Here is a 9,600-nt window from a genome sequence, read left to right on the forward strand (position 1 = left end):
CTTGTCACTAAATAGCAGACTATTCAAAGCAACTTCCATATTTATGTCATTTTATTCACTGTGACAGATAGCAGTGATCACTGCAAGTAGAGGGCTTGAAGACAGAGTGGAGATGATGTTGTTTTTGCAGTCCATTCCACTTCCATTCCGTGATAATGATTCAAGGCCCAGATAAGCAATAATGATTCTAAATGATCTCCTGAAGGCATATTATATTGCAATAAGTTTTAAAATATCTATTGAACTTGTATAACAGTCATTTAAGCCACAAGCTGACATTCCAAGTAGAGATACAGTTATTACACACGAGTTTCTTTCATTTGAGCCCTTTTGTGTCTCCCTTTGAGCTAAATTACCTGCTTTTTGAGAGTAACCCACATAATAATAGGTGAAGAGGGTCATAATCACAGCAGAGAGCAACTGGGTAGAGCTGGGTTCAATAGCGTTTAATCATTTTTGACATAATCTTGATTAAAATACAATTTCTAACATTGTTATTTTCTTTGTGTTGCTTTGTGGTCCTTTGAAATTCAAACTGCTTTCACAAATTATGGCTGTGTAAGGGAAAATTCTCTGGCATAGATAAACACAGTAGGTGGAAATACCTCAGCAGAAGTTTAAAATCATGAAAAAGCAAGGAAAAATGTCAGTCTCAAAAATGGCTCTGATTTAGAACAATGTAAACAGGAAACTTATGGGATGAGTAAGGAATACAGGAATACAGTCAGACAACTTGGTGTTTGAAGTGAATACTTATGAAAGAACTGGTTTGTTGGACTTAATATGTAGTGTTTACTGAGCAGAAATGGTAAAACAGGGCTGCATCTTCTTGAACAGAGCCAAGAATGGCTAGCATTGCAAGCACAAAGCCCAAGGATATGAAGTGATGTTGGTTGGCGTGTGTTTCACTGTGTGTGCGTGAGACAAGGGGGGGCTTCTGTTCCGAGATTGAAATCCACTTGGAAAGTTTGACTGTTTGCCTTAGCCTGCCTTACTTGCCAGATGGCCGTGGTTTGTGGTCTGGGACTGCTGTGGCACAGTCCATAAGGCAGCCGTCTCTCAAACCCATGTAAGAATCCCCGTGTGTGGAGTTGTTTTTTGTCTTCTGCAAATTCTCATTGTCTGTAACAGGCTCTGTTGTCTCACTGCCTGAATAATAGAGAAGATACACAATGAGGGCAGAATGTTGGTGGTGGGGTTGGGGTAATTGATTCTAGTAATGTGGTTAATATCAACTCTTAGATCTCTGCAGGGTCTCTGCCAGGTGGAAGCGTGGAACAAGGTCATGTTGAATTGAAGCTCCATCTCTTTCCCTTAATGCTCCAAGCAAAGCCAAACAAGAATTAAGACCATGTTGGACAATCTGCCTTGATTATGTACAAGTATATGGTGATTCAATTGGCTAAGCTTATGATACAAAGGTGAGCAAGACTTTGAAGGTACAGTAATTAAAGATGTGTCTGGTGGACAGTAGAACTCAATATCAATATGACATCAACACCAAGGTTAAAGTTAACAAGGTATTATCATCTAAACATTTGTAGTGTGTAGTTTCATTTTTTAATATTTGGGTCAAATGATAGTCTGTTTCATGTTAGCAAGCTTGCTGAATCAAACTACATTGGAATAATGTGTCTTCACAGCAATCTGACAGGCTTGCAATCAACAGTAAGTCCTGCATTAGTCGTCAATTGCATAGTACGCAAAGGCCTCCAGTCACAACTTTTGTGTGCCACTACAATACATAGTTTGGTAAGTTGCAGGTTTATCACACTGTGATTTCATTATGAGGCCTTTTTCAAGAGGAAAGTTAGCAAGACAGTGCTTTAGTGGGCAACAACAATGCACATGATAAAAAGGGAGACAATACAAGCAATTCATCAAGCACCTGCGAACAAACATAATAGATTTGTGGATATGATGATAGGGATTTCTATGTCCGCTGTCAATTTACAGTTATCTGAAGTATGTTTTAAAAAGTCATACAGTGCTTGCTTGGCTAATAGCTAACAAGGAACAGGCTAACAATGCATATAATTGTTTAGACAAATCAACCATACATCTTTAAATTTGGCAAAGTCTTGTAGACTTTTTGGATGAGACTTACCAGCCTACAAACCAACCAGCCCATCCTACAGAGAGTTAATACCTCATCCATTTTTTATTTTGTAAAAAAATTAAAAGTTAAGTAGACCTTTAAGTATAAAACAGTAAAAAAAAAAAAAAGTGTTCAAAAGAAGTATCACAAGGAACCAGTAGGCTATTGGTACAGCCCAGCCTTAGTCATTGTCTTCAGTATCTAAATGTCTCCCCATAGTTTGCTGATTGGTCCCACTGCAGGGCCATTAATTCTCAGATTCTATCACATGTATTCAATGAATGTTCTAATGAAGGAGAATTACATTTTAAAACCTTTTCTATTTGTTGTTTTAGCAAAAAAAAAATTCTCAGCCTGGCTCACAGGCAATCAATGTTGATCTTAACTGCTGAGCAAAATATTACATAACCTTCATGCCAAAATATGGTAAAGGATTCAATGCTGTTTTTTTACATTCTGCATCAACTGATGTAAACTCACATGGAAAGTTGTGAAAGGGAGAAAACCACAGATTACGTTTCACCTCATGGAGCAGGGAAATAATTGTTATTGACTTCCTGGTTAGTCGTTACTCTTTCATTTTGCCTCTTTTACCTGCCTCTTTCCCTCTCCTTCTGTCCTTTATTCAGCTGTGTGTTTACCTCCATTTTGTATTCTAAGCTGACCTTTACTTTACTTTTTATTTTTCATCTTTTCCTCTCTGTCTGTCCACATTCTCTCCTCCCCCACCTACTACCATCCATATCTTCCCTTGTCATATTCACCCATCCTTTCTCTATCCATCCAACCCTTACTCCCTCCCATGTGGACAGGATGCTCTGACCTGTATTTGTCTGGCATGGATGGGTCCCAGGTTTGGTTTAAATGCCCCAATTATCCTTGTGAATTATGATGTCCTGCTCTGGGCTATGTTGCTCCGGCTCTGTGCCTCTCATATGAAAGCTGGCACGGCACAACAGAGCCATTTACAAAGGCTAGATTAAGGGCATGTTCAAATGAGCAGTTCTCCCCATGCACCAGGCCATGGAAAGCTGAAGGTTGGTATGGAAAACTGGCCACATGGAAATACTATGACCTGCTCTGATGTATCCCTGTTGTACCGCATACAACATCCTTCTTTTGGGGTTTTTTGTGGGTATCAAAATCAAAATTAACCCTTTCATTTTGGCACCAGGTGGGGACATTAAACAAGGTCTCGATACTGAATAAATATATAATGCCACATGTTTTTTCAGTGTATTTTAAATATTTATTTTGCTGTGTTTGAGTAACTAAACCACACACAATAGAGTTGAGATAAATTCAAAGAGTTATTGAGCAAAGGGCCTAACAAGAAAGGTACTGCTGTTGTTGTCTATTTAGTGTAGCTTTCACAATTTCTTGTCTTTCAGATGCATTTTTTATCTGCATCTGAAATCTGGACTTAAAGCCAGTGTGCAAAATTTTAATATTTTGGTTGAGGTGGCAGTATTACGTGCTATAATCAGACAAAAAATATCTGCACATGGTGCCTCTAACTTGGAGAGAATTAATACACCAAAAGGGTTCATCATTTGCCTTGATTTGATAGATCATAGTAAAGGCCAACTGCAAACATGGGGAGAGAGTAGGGCTGAACAATAAACTGTTGAACTATAACTAACATCATTGACAGTATCTCAACAAGTTGTAATAAGTGAGAGTTAAAATTGTTGACTCTTGATTTAATTCACTACAGAGACAACTGTCATTGAAGAAGAAGCAGCAGCTGTGTCTTCATGCTGTTTAACAAAGGACCAACAGCATGGTGACATTGTTCTAAACAATTTAGGTGATTGCCTTACATCAATTTCAGACAGGTAGCAAGTGTAAATGACAGCTGGTGAAATTGTCTGAGTCTCTCTGTCAAATCACAATACCATGTAAACAATGCCAATGGAAAGTCAATTAAGCTCCTTTGTTGTGGTAGACACACAAATATGACCCGGAGAAGTGACGCAGTTCAGATGACATCAATATAAAGGTCACAAAATGTCCATATTCGGAGGTGGCACATTGGGTAGATGGCTACATAGATAGATTGCAAAAAGTGGACTTAGTGGACTTAGCTGCAGGAGACTGCTGTTCGCTTCACACTTCCAACCACAACTGTCAGGTTTCCAACCGCAAGTCGGGACAGTTTTTTACAAACCATAACTATGATTGTTGTGGTGTTTACTGTTGCTGTGACAACAAAGGTTGCCTAATTTAAGGAAGTAGTAACTTTAACCCACACTGTGTTTCAAGTGATCATTTTAACCCAAATCATGATCTTTTCCTAACCCTAACCAAGGGGGTGTCTAAACCTAACCAGACCTTAACCACAGCGTTGTCACACCATAAAACATAATTATTTTTTAACAGTGATTTGTAACAGTTTTCGAAAGCACAGACAAATGCAACCTGATCTCACAGAAATATGTGAAATAACCACGAACCCACGAAAACCATAAATTTTAACATATTACGTGCCACCACCATGTAATGTGGTGTTAAGAGGTCGTGGTCATTTAACGTATTTCTGTTAGCTGTCAACAGTGTTATTAGGAATCATAAATCTGATACAAAAACATTATCAGTTTGTCATTATTAAAATATTAAATTATTACCATATGTGGACATTTATGCAGCTGTTATCAATAAAAATAGTATCCATTAATGTCAAGTATACCCCTAATGTAATATCTGAATAAATGTGGGATAATTTGGGTAATTTTCAATAGAAAAAATGCATTAATAAATAATGCAACTGCATTATTTTACCAGTTTCAATTGAGATAGAAACAAGATAAGTTTGTGATTATGCTTGGTACACTGATTGGTACATACTTATCTTGTGAGCAAGAGGGTCCCCAGTAGTGATCTAAACAAGAATGCAGTTTCATGTGCCTTAGACCTACCTATTATTGCCAACAACTGTATTTAGTCCTATCCATCAAACAGTGCAGCAACATCTAGCAGCCCCTCTTCGTCACTTAATTCTGTGCCTAAAAGAACATTCATTGTTTAGCGTGAAACATTTGGTATTGTAATAAAAACAGTCCAATACCCGAGGTGGGCTTACATGTGGAGCACTCGTACTGCTCTCCCAGTTGGAAAGTACAGAACACATTCAGCTCACACTTGGATGAGCCCTAACCCTCCCATCTTTTTGAAGCAACTGTGTAATCCAGCCTCCATGGTTATATTCCTCATTTTTACCACCAGTGTAATCCTACATTACAACTGAACCCACTAAACCTCGGGTGACATAGAGTATGTTCCACACTCTGAAAGGTAGTCTAATCATCCAGCTCTTTTTCTTCACCCTATAATTGATCATATCGCATGTGGCCTTGATTAAACACCCACTCGCACTTCAGAATTAATCATGCATTGCATGAACTTAGCATTAATCACGGTATAACCCCCGCTCCATCTCCATTCCTCAGTCGGACTGTAATGGGATATTCATCTCTTCAACAATTAATAACATCGGCATGGGGGCTCCTGCACACTAGCCCTATTCTCTCTGTTCCCACAGTGTTATTTTAAGCTGGTCACGGGCGATGATTGAGGGGTCGCAACAAGAGCTTAAATGGGATTTATTAACGTAGATGCCAGAGGTGAAGAGAGAAAAGAAGAACAGAAGAAACAGTGGGGTGACTGTGTGATTAGAAGAAGTAGGGAGAAGGAAATAAGGGAGTGGGGAGAGCAAGAAAGAGCGAGGACTGAAAGGTGATAGAGCCATTGGCATGTTTTCACACGTGTGCCTGCTGGAGAGGCATCAATCTTCTTTATCTCTTTTAGATTTTTTATATCTCGGTGTTTTTCTCTCTGTAATAACCCCCTGCCACCTACCAGGTGATTCATCTGAAACACTCCGCGGCAGAGCTCCTCTGGGGTTCATAGAATACCTGCCACTACGATCCATAACAGTACATAACGACACACACGCACAAAGGAATAAGAGAGCTGGAAAATAGATTATTATGCTCTTCTGAAAGCGTCACTTGACCGTAACAAAATGAGGGTAGCCTATCATACAGTGACACTGCTGTAGAGCATAAAAAGCACCAAAGAGATGATTGAAGAATCATCTTATCATCATATAGCAGCTGCTACCTAAAGCGTATTCTTCAGTGTTGAGGTCACATAGGTCACATGCATCTGATGAGGTAATGATAGATAGCCCTGTAGCTTTTCAACTTCTCATTTTCACAGACTCTGACCTATAAGTGACAATGAAAAAGTATTTATTTACTCATTCTGTGGTCAGACAGAATCTCTGCTGTATAAAAATGAAAATAGTAAAAAAAAAAAAGTTAAAAAACAACACAGTGAGCAAAAATAACCTAGAAATTAACTTTGTTAATACAAGTCTAGGATAAAGTTAAAAGTGACTTAAGTGTCAATTAGGTCAAAGTGTGAATGTTGAATTCATAAGCAAAAAAATACATATATGCTCAGTTCAATTTCAGGTTTGCACTGCCACAATCGTTAGTGGTCAACTGCATATGTAATGTTATTGTGATTGGGGATATACCAATTGGTGTTGGCACCAATACTGACCTTATTAAGCAGATCAGGCATTGGTTATTAGGTGACCAATCCAGATTAAATACAGTTTCTTGATCAATTAAATTCTAAAATTCTCTTTTCCTCTGTTTCATTCAGTTGAAGTGTTCAGTTAGCATCACAGCTGTCCCTTTCTTACCTTACATACAGTAACATTGATCCCCATGAGTTCCACAATTTTAAATTTGAGAAAATATACTGGTATCGGACTGCTACTTGGTTATCAGTTAAAGTCCTAAGTTGAAGTATTGGTTTTGGGGGAAAAAAAGTTGGATTGCACCTGTAACTGAAACAGTTCACTGATTTATGAGTCTACTTGCACCACTGTTACACCATATTTTAGCACACCACAGATAAACATTTCAGTGGTTTTATCTCAGGAATAAAGCAATAGCTAAACACACTGTACCTCAGTAGAAGACATCTGTTTGGTCACACTCCAGTTGTTCTCAGTCAGGTGTTCCTCCTCTTCTTTATCCAGTGTTGCTGTGTCTTAACAGTTTCTACTTTGCTACACTGTGGATCACACACTGGGCAACAAAAGTAAAAGAGAATTATATAAAATAAGCAAATAAAACTCAAAATTAAATATAATATTTTCAAACTAACTTCTTTCATTCCATGCTTTCTGAATTCTCAGTCAGGTCACCTAATGATGACATAGTTAAAGGGACTGTGTGAATTGAATCTTGGGAAATGTAGGCAAACCTAAACATACTCACATCCTGTAGTTAGCACTTGTGGCCACAGTGGCCGCAGTTCAACAAGTTGCTATTTTAGAATACACAGCACTGTGCAAATGTTTTAGGCACTTTAGATGTTTAGATTCTTACCCATAATACAACACAATCAGGGAGACCCCTGATTGGTCTAAAATTTAATCTGCAGAATGACAATGACCCCAAATATATGACCAGAGTCAGAAATAACTATTTTGATAGACAAGAAGAGCAGGGAATCCTGCAAGAGATGATATAGCTCCCCTGCAGAGCCCTCATTTCAACATCATTGAGTCGGTCTGGGATTACATGAAGAGACATGAACTTGCAACAGAGGAACTGTGAAGAACTGCCTGGAACAGTATTACCTTGAAAAACTGTGTGCAAGTGTACCAAGGAGAATTGGCACTATTTATTTATTTGATTCAGTTTTTTTACTCTTTACTGCAGTTTGTATGAAGTTAATTGATAAATGAAAATTTATAGCATTATTTTTTAAGCATCTTCTTGACTTTTAGTGCCTGAAACTTTTATATATATATATATACATATATATTTTTAAATGTTATTGTTTATTCAACAGGGATGATAAACAATACATTTATTGCACCAAATGAAACTAATTCCTATCTGTAGTCCATGGGCAAAGGCTGCCACTGCAGGCTGATGTAATAAAAGATTTCACAATGGCAATAGATTGTGGTGAATTAAAATGTTACACCTTGGAAACAAACATGATAACATAAGTATTGCAATCAGGATAAAACAGACACACAACACACACACACGCAATTTTCCCAATTTGAGAGTATACTACCAGTAATCTTAACATAAATAACAATTTTCCAAACAGACACGTAGTATTAATGCTTGCCAACATAATCAGTGTACCTCAGCCCAGTGACTGCAGGGCTGAATATCCCTCAGCCATTTTTTCAAACTTGCAGTTTATCTGATGACAGCAGGGGCCAAGAAATATTTAAAATGTGTTTCATAAACTAAATAACTCATATTTCCTTGAACTTCCCATCCATTTATATATTTGTGGTAAATTTTGCAAATGTCATTTATCTAAATACACACACATCTGTCCCTATGAGCATCGCCATGCACTAATGATGTGAGACAAATTTAAAACAAAGGCATTCATCTGCTGAAAACCAAATCCCACTAGGTCAGTCTTATAAATTTCACATAACAGTTTTAAAATTGTTTCAGAAGTATGGTACAAATGCTATGAAATTTTTAGTACTAAAAGTAAGAGGATGTTCTTTCACCTTCAACATCTATAGTCAAATGTGGATATGTGGATACATATAATAATTTTGGCTAATAAACACAATGGCATCCCCCCTCCTGCTTTTGGGAGCACTTCTCACCTGCTCCCAGCTGTGGATGAATACTCTGGCGTGTCTGGTGTGGCACCTGATGCCAAAAACAGGATGTTTCTTGGCGAGTACAGACAATGTGATAGAACATCAAAGGATGCCAGGTTCTTTGAAGCTCCTTGGCAACGGTCAACCAGTCCAGATGTGCTGCACAGTGCCCCCAGTGGACATGTAGTGAAACCAAAGGGACAGATGTTTTGCCTCCTGCTGCTGGGTAGAGATGCAGATCCAGGGCAATTGAGCACATGTGGTTTTATTTTAAAAACACAATGACCAGTAACAAACTGAGATAATACAACCAATACTGTAAATGCATTTCCACCCACCAGTTTTTATGCGCTTTTTTAATGTGTGCATGAAAACACCTGACCGGAAATGCCAGAGAAAAAAAACTGTTAAAATATTGCAAAAACAGTTTTTATGCTTGGCTGAGATTGAAAAGTTGGTGTAGTTGGTGTGTAAAGAAAATGCAAAGTACAAACACTCCACTGAAGATACAAAAACAAAAACATCAGATCGGTACAGATGAGAGATGCCTGATGAGATGGACTGATGGGGAGGCTGTAATGTTCCTCAAATTAATACATGAAACATCTCGTTTTCCCAAGTTGTTTTCCCAAGTTGTTTTCTATCATTTGAGGTTTGACTGGTGCTCTTTTAATTATGTCATCTCGCTGCACCCTCTTCTTCTGCAGTGGTTTAAAGAATTAGCACCACCAACTGCTTATCTTGATGAGCCTGTCTCCTAATATTCACATAACAGTAGTGGATGGAAACGCATGTTAATTCACATTTTCTTTTGCTGCTTTTCTGGAAATAC

The 9,600-nt window shown here is 38.1% G+C and overlaps 1 long non-coding RNA gene across 2 annotated transcripts; it reads right to left on the reverse strand.

Moving 5' to 3' along the window:
* Positions 1 to 420: 420 nt before the first annotated feature.
* LOC122974763 lies at positions 421 to 9,362 on the reverse strand. Of its 2 annotated transcripts, none has more exons than XR_006400433.1 (3): positions 8,772 to 9,362; positions 7,083 to 7,203; positions 421 to 1,149 (listed from the first exon to the last, which is right to left on the reverse strand). It is a non-coding gene; the product is annotated as an uncharacterized LOC122974763 (long non-coding RNA). The 2 variants fall into 2 exon arrangements; XR_006400432.1 differs by lacking the exon at positions 8,772 to 9,362 and adding an exon at positions 7,283 to 7,342.
* Positions 9,363 to 9,600: the final 238 nt, after the last annotated feature.

This window comes from Thunnus albacares, chromosome 23 (genome assembly GCF_914725855.1).
Source record: "Thunnus albacares chromosome 23, fThuAlb1.1, whole genome shotgun sequence".
Lineage (NCBI taxonomy): Eukaryota > Metazoa > Chordata > Actinopteri > Scombriformes > Scombridae > Thunnus > Thunnus albacares.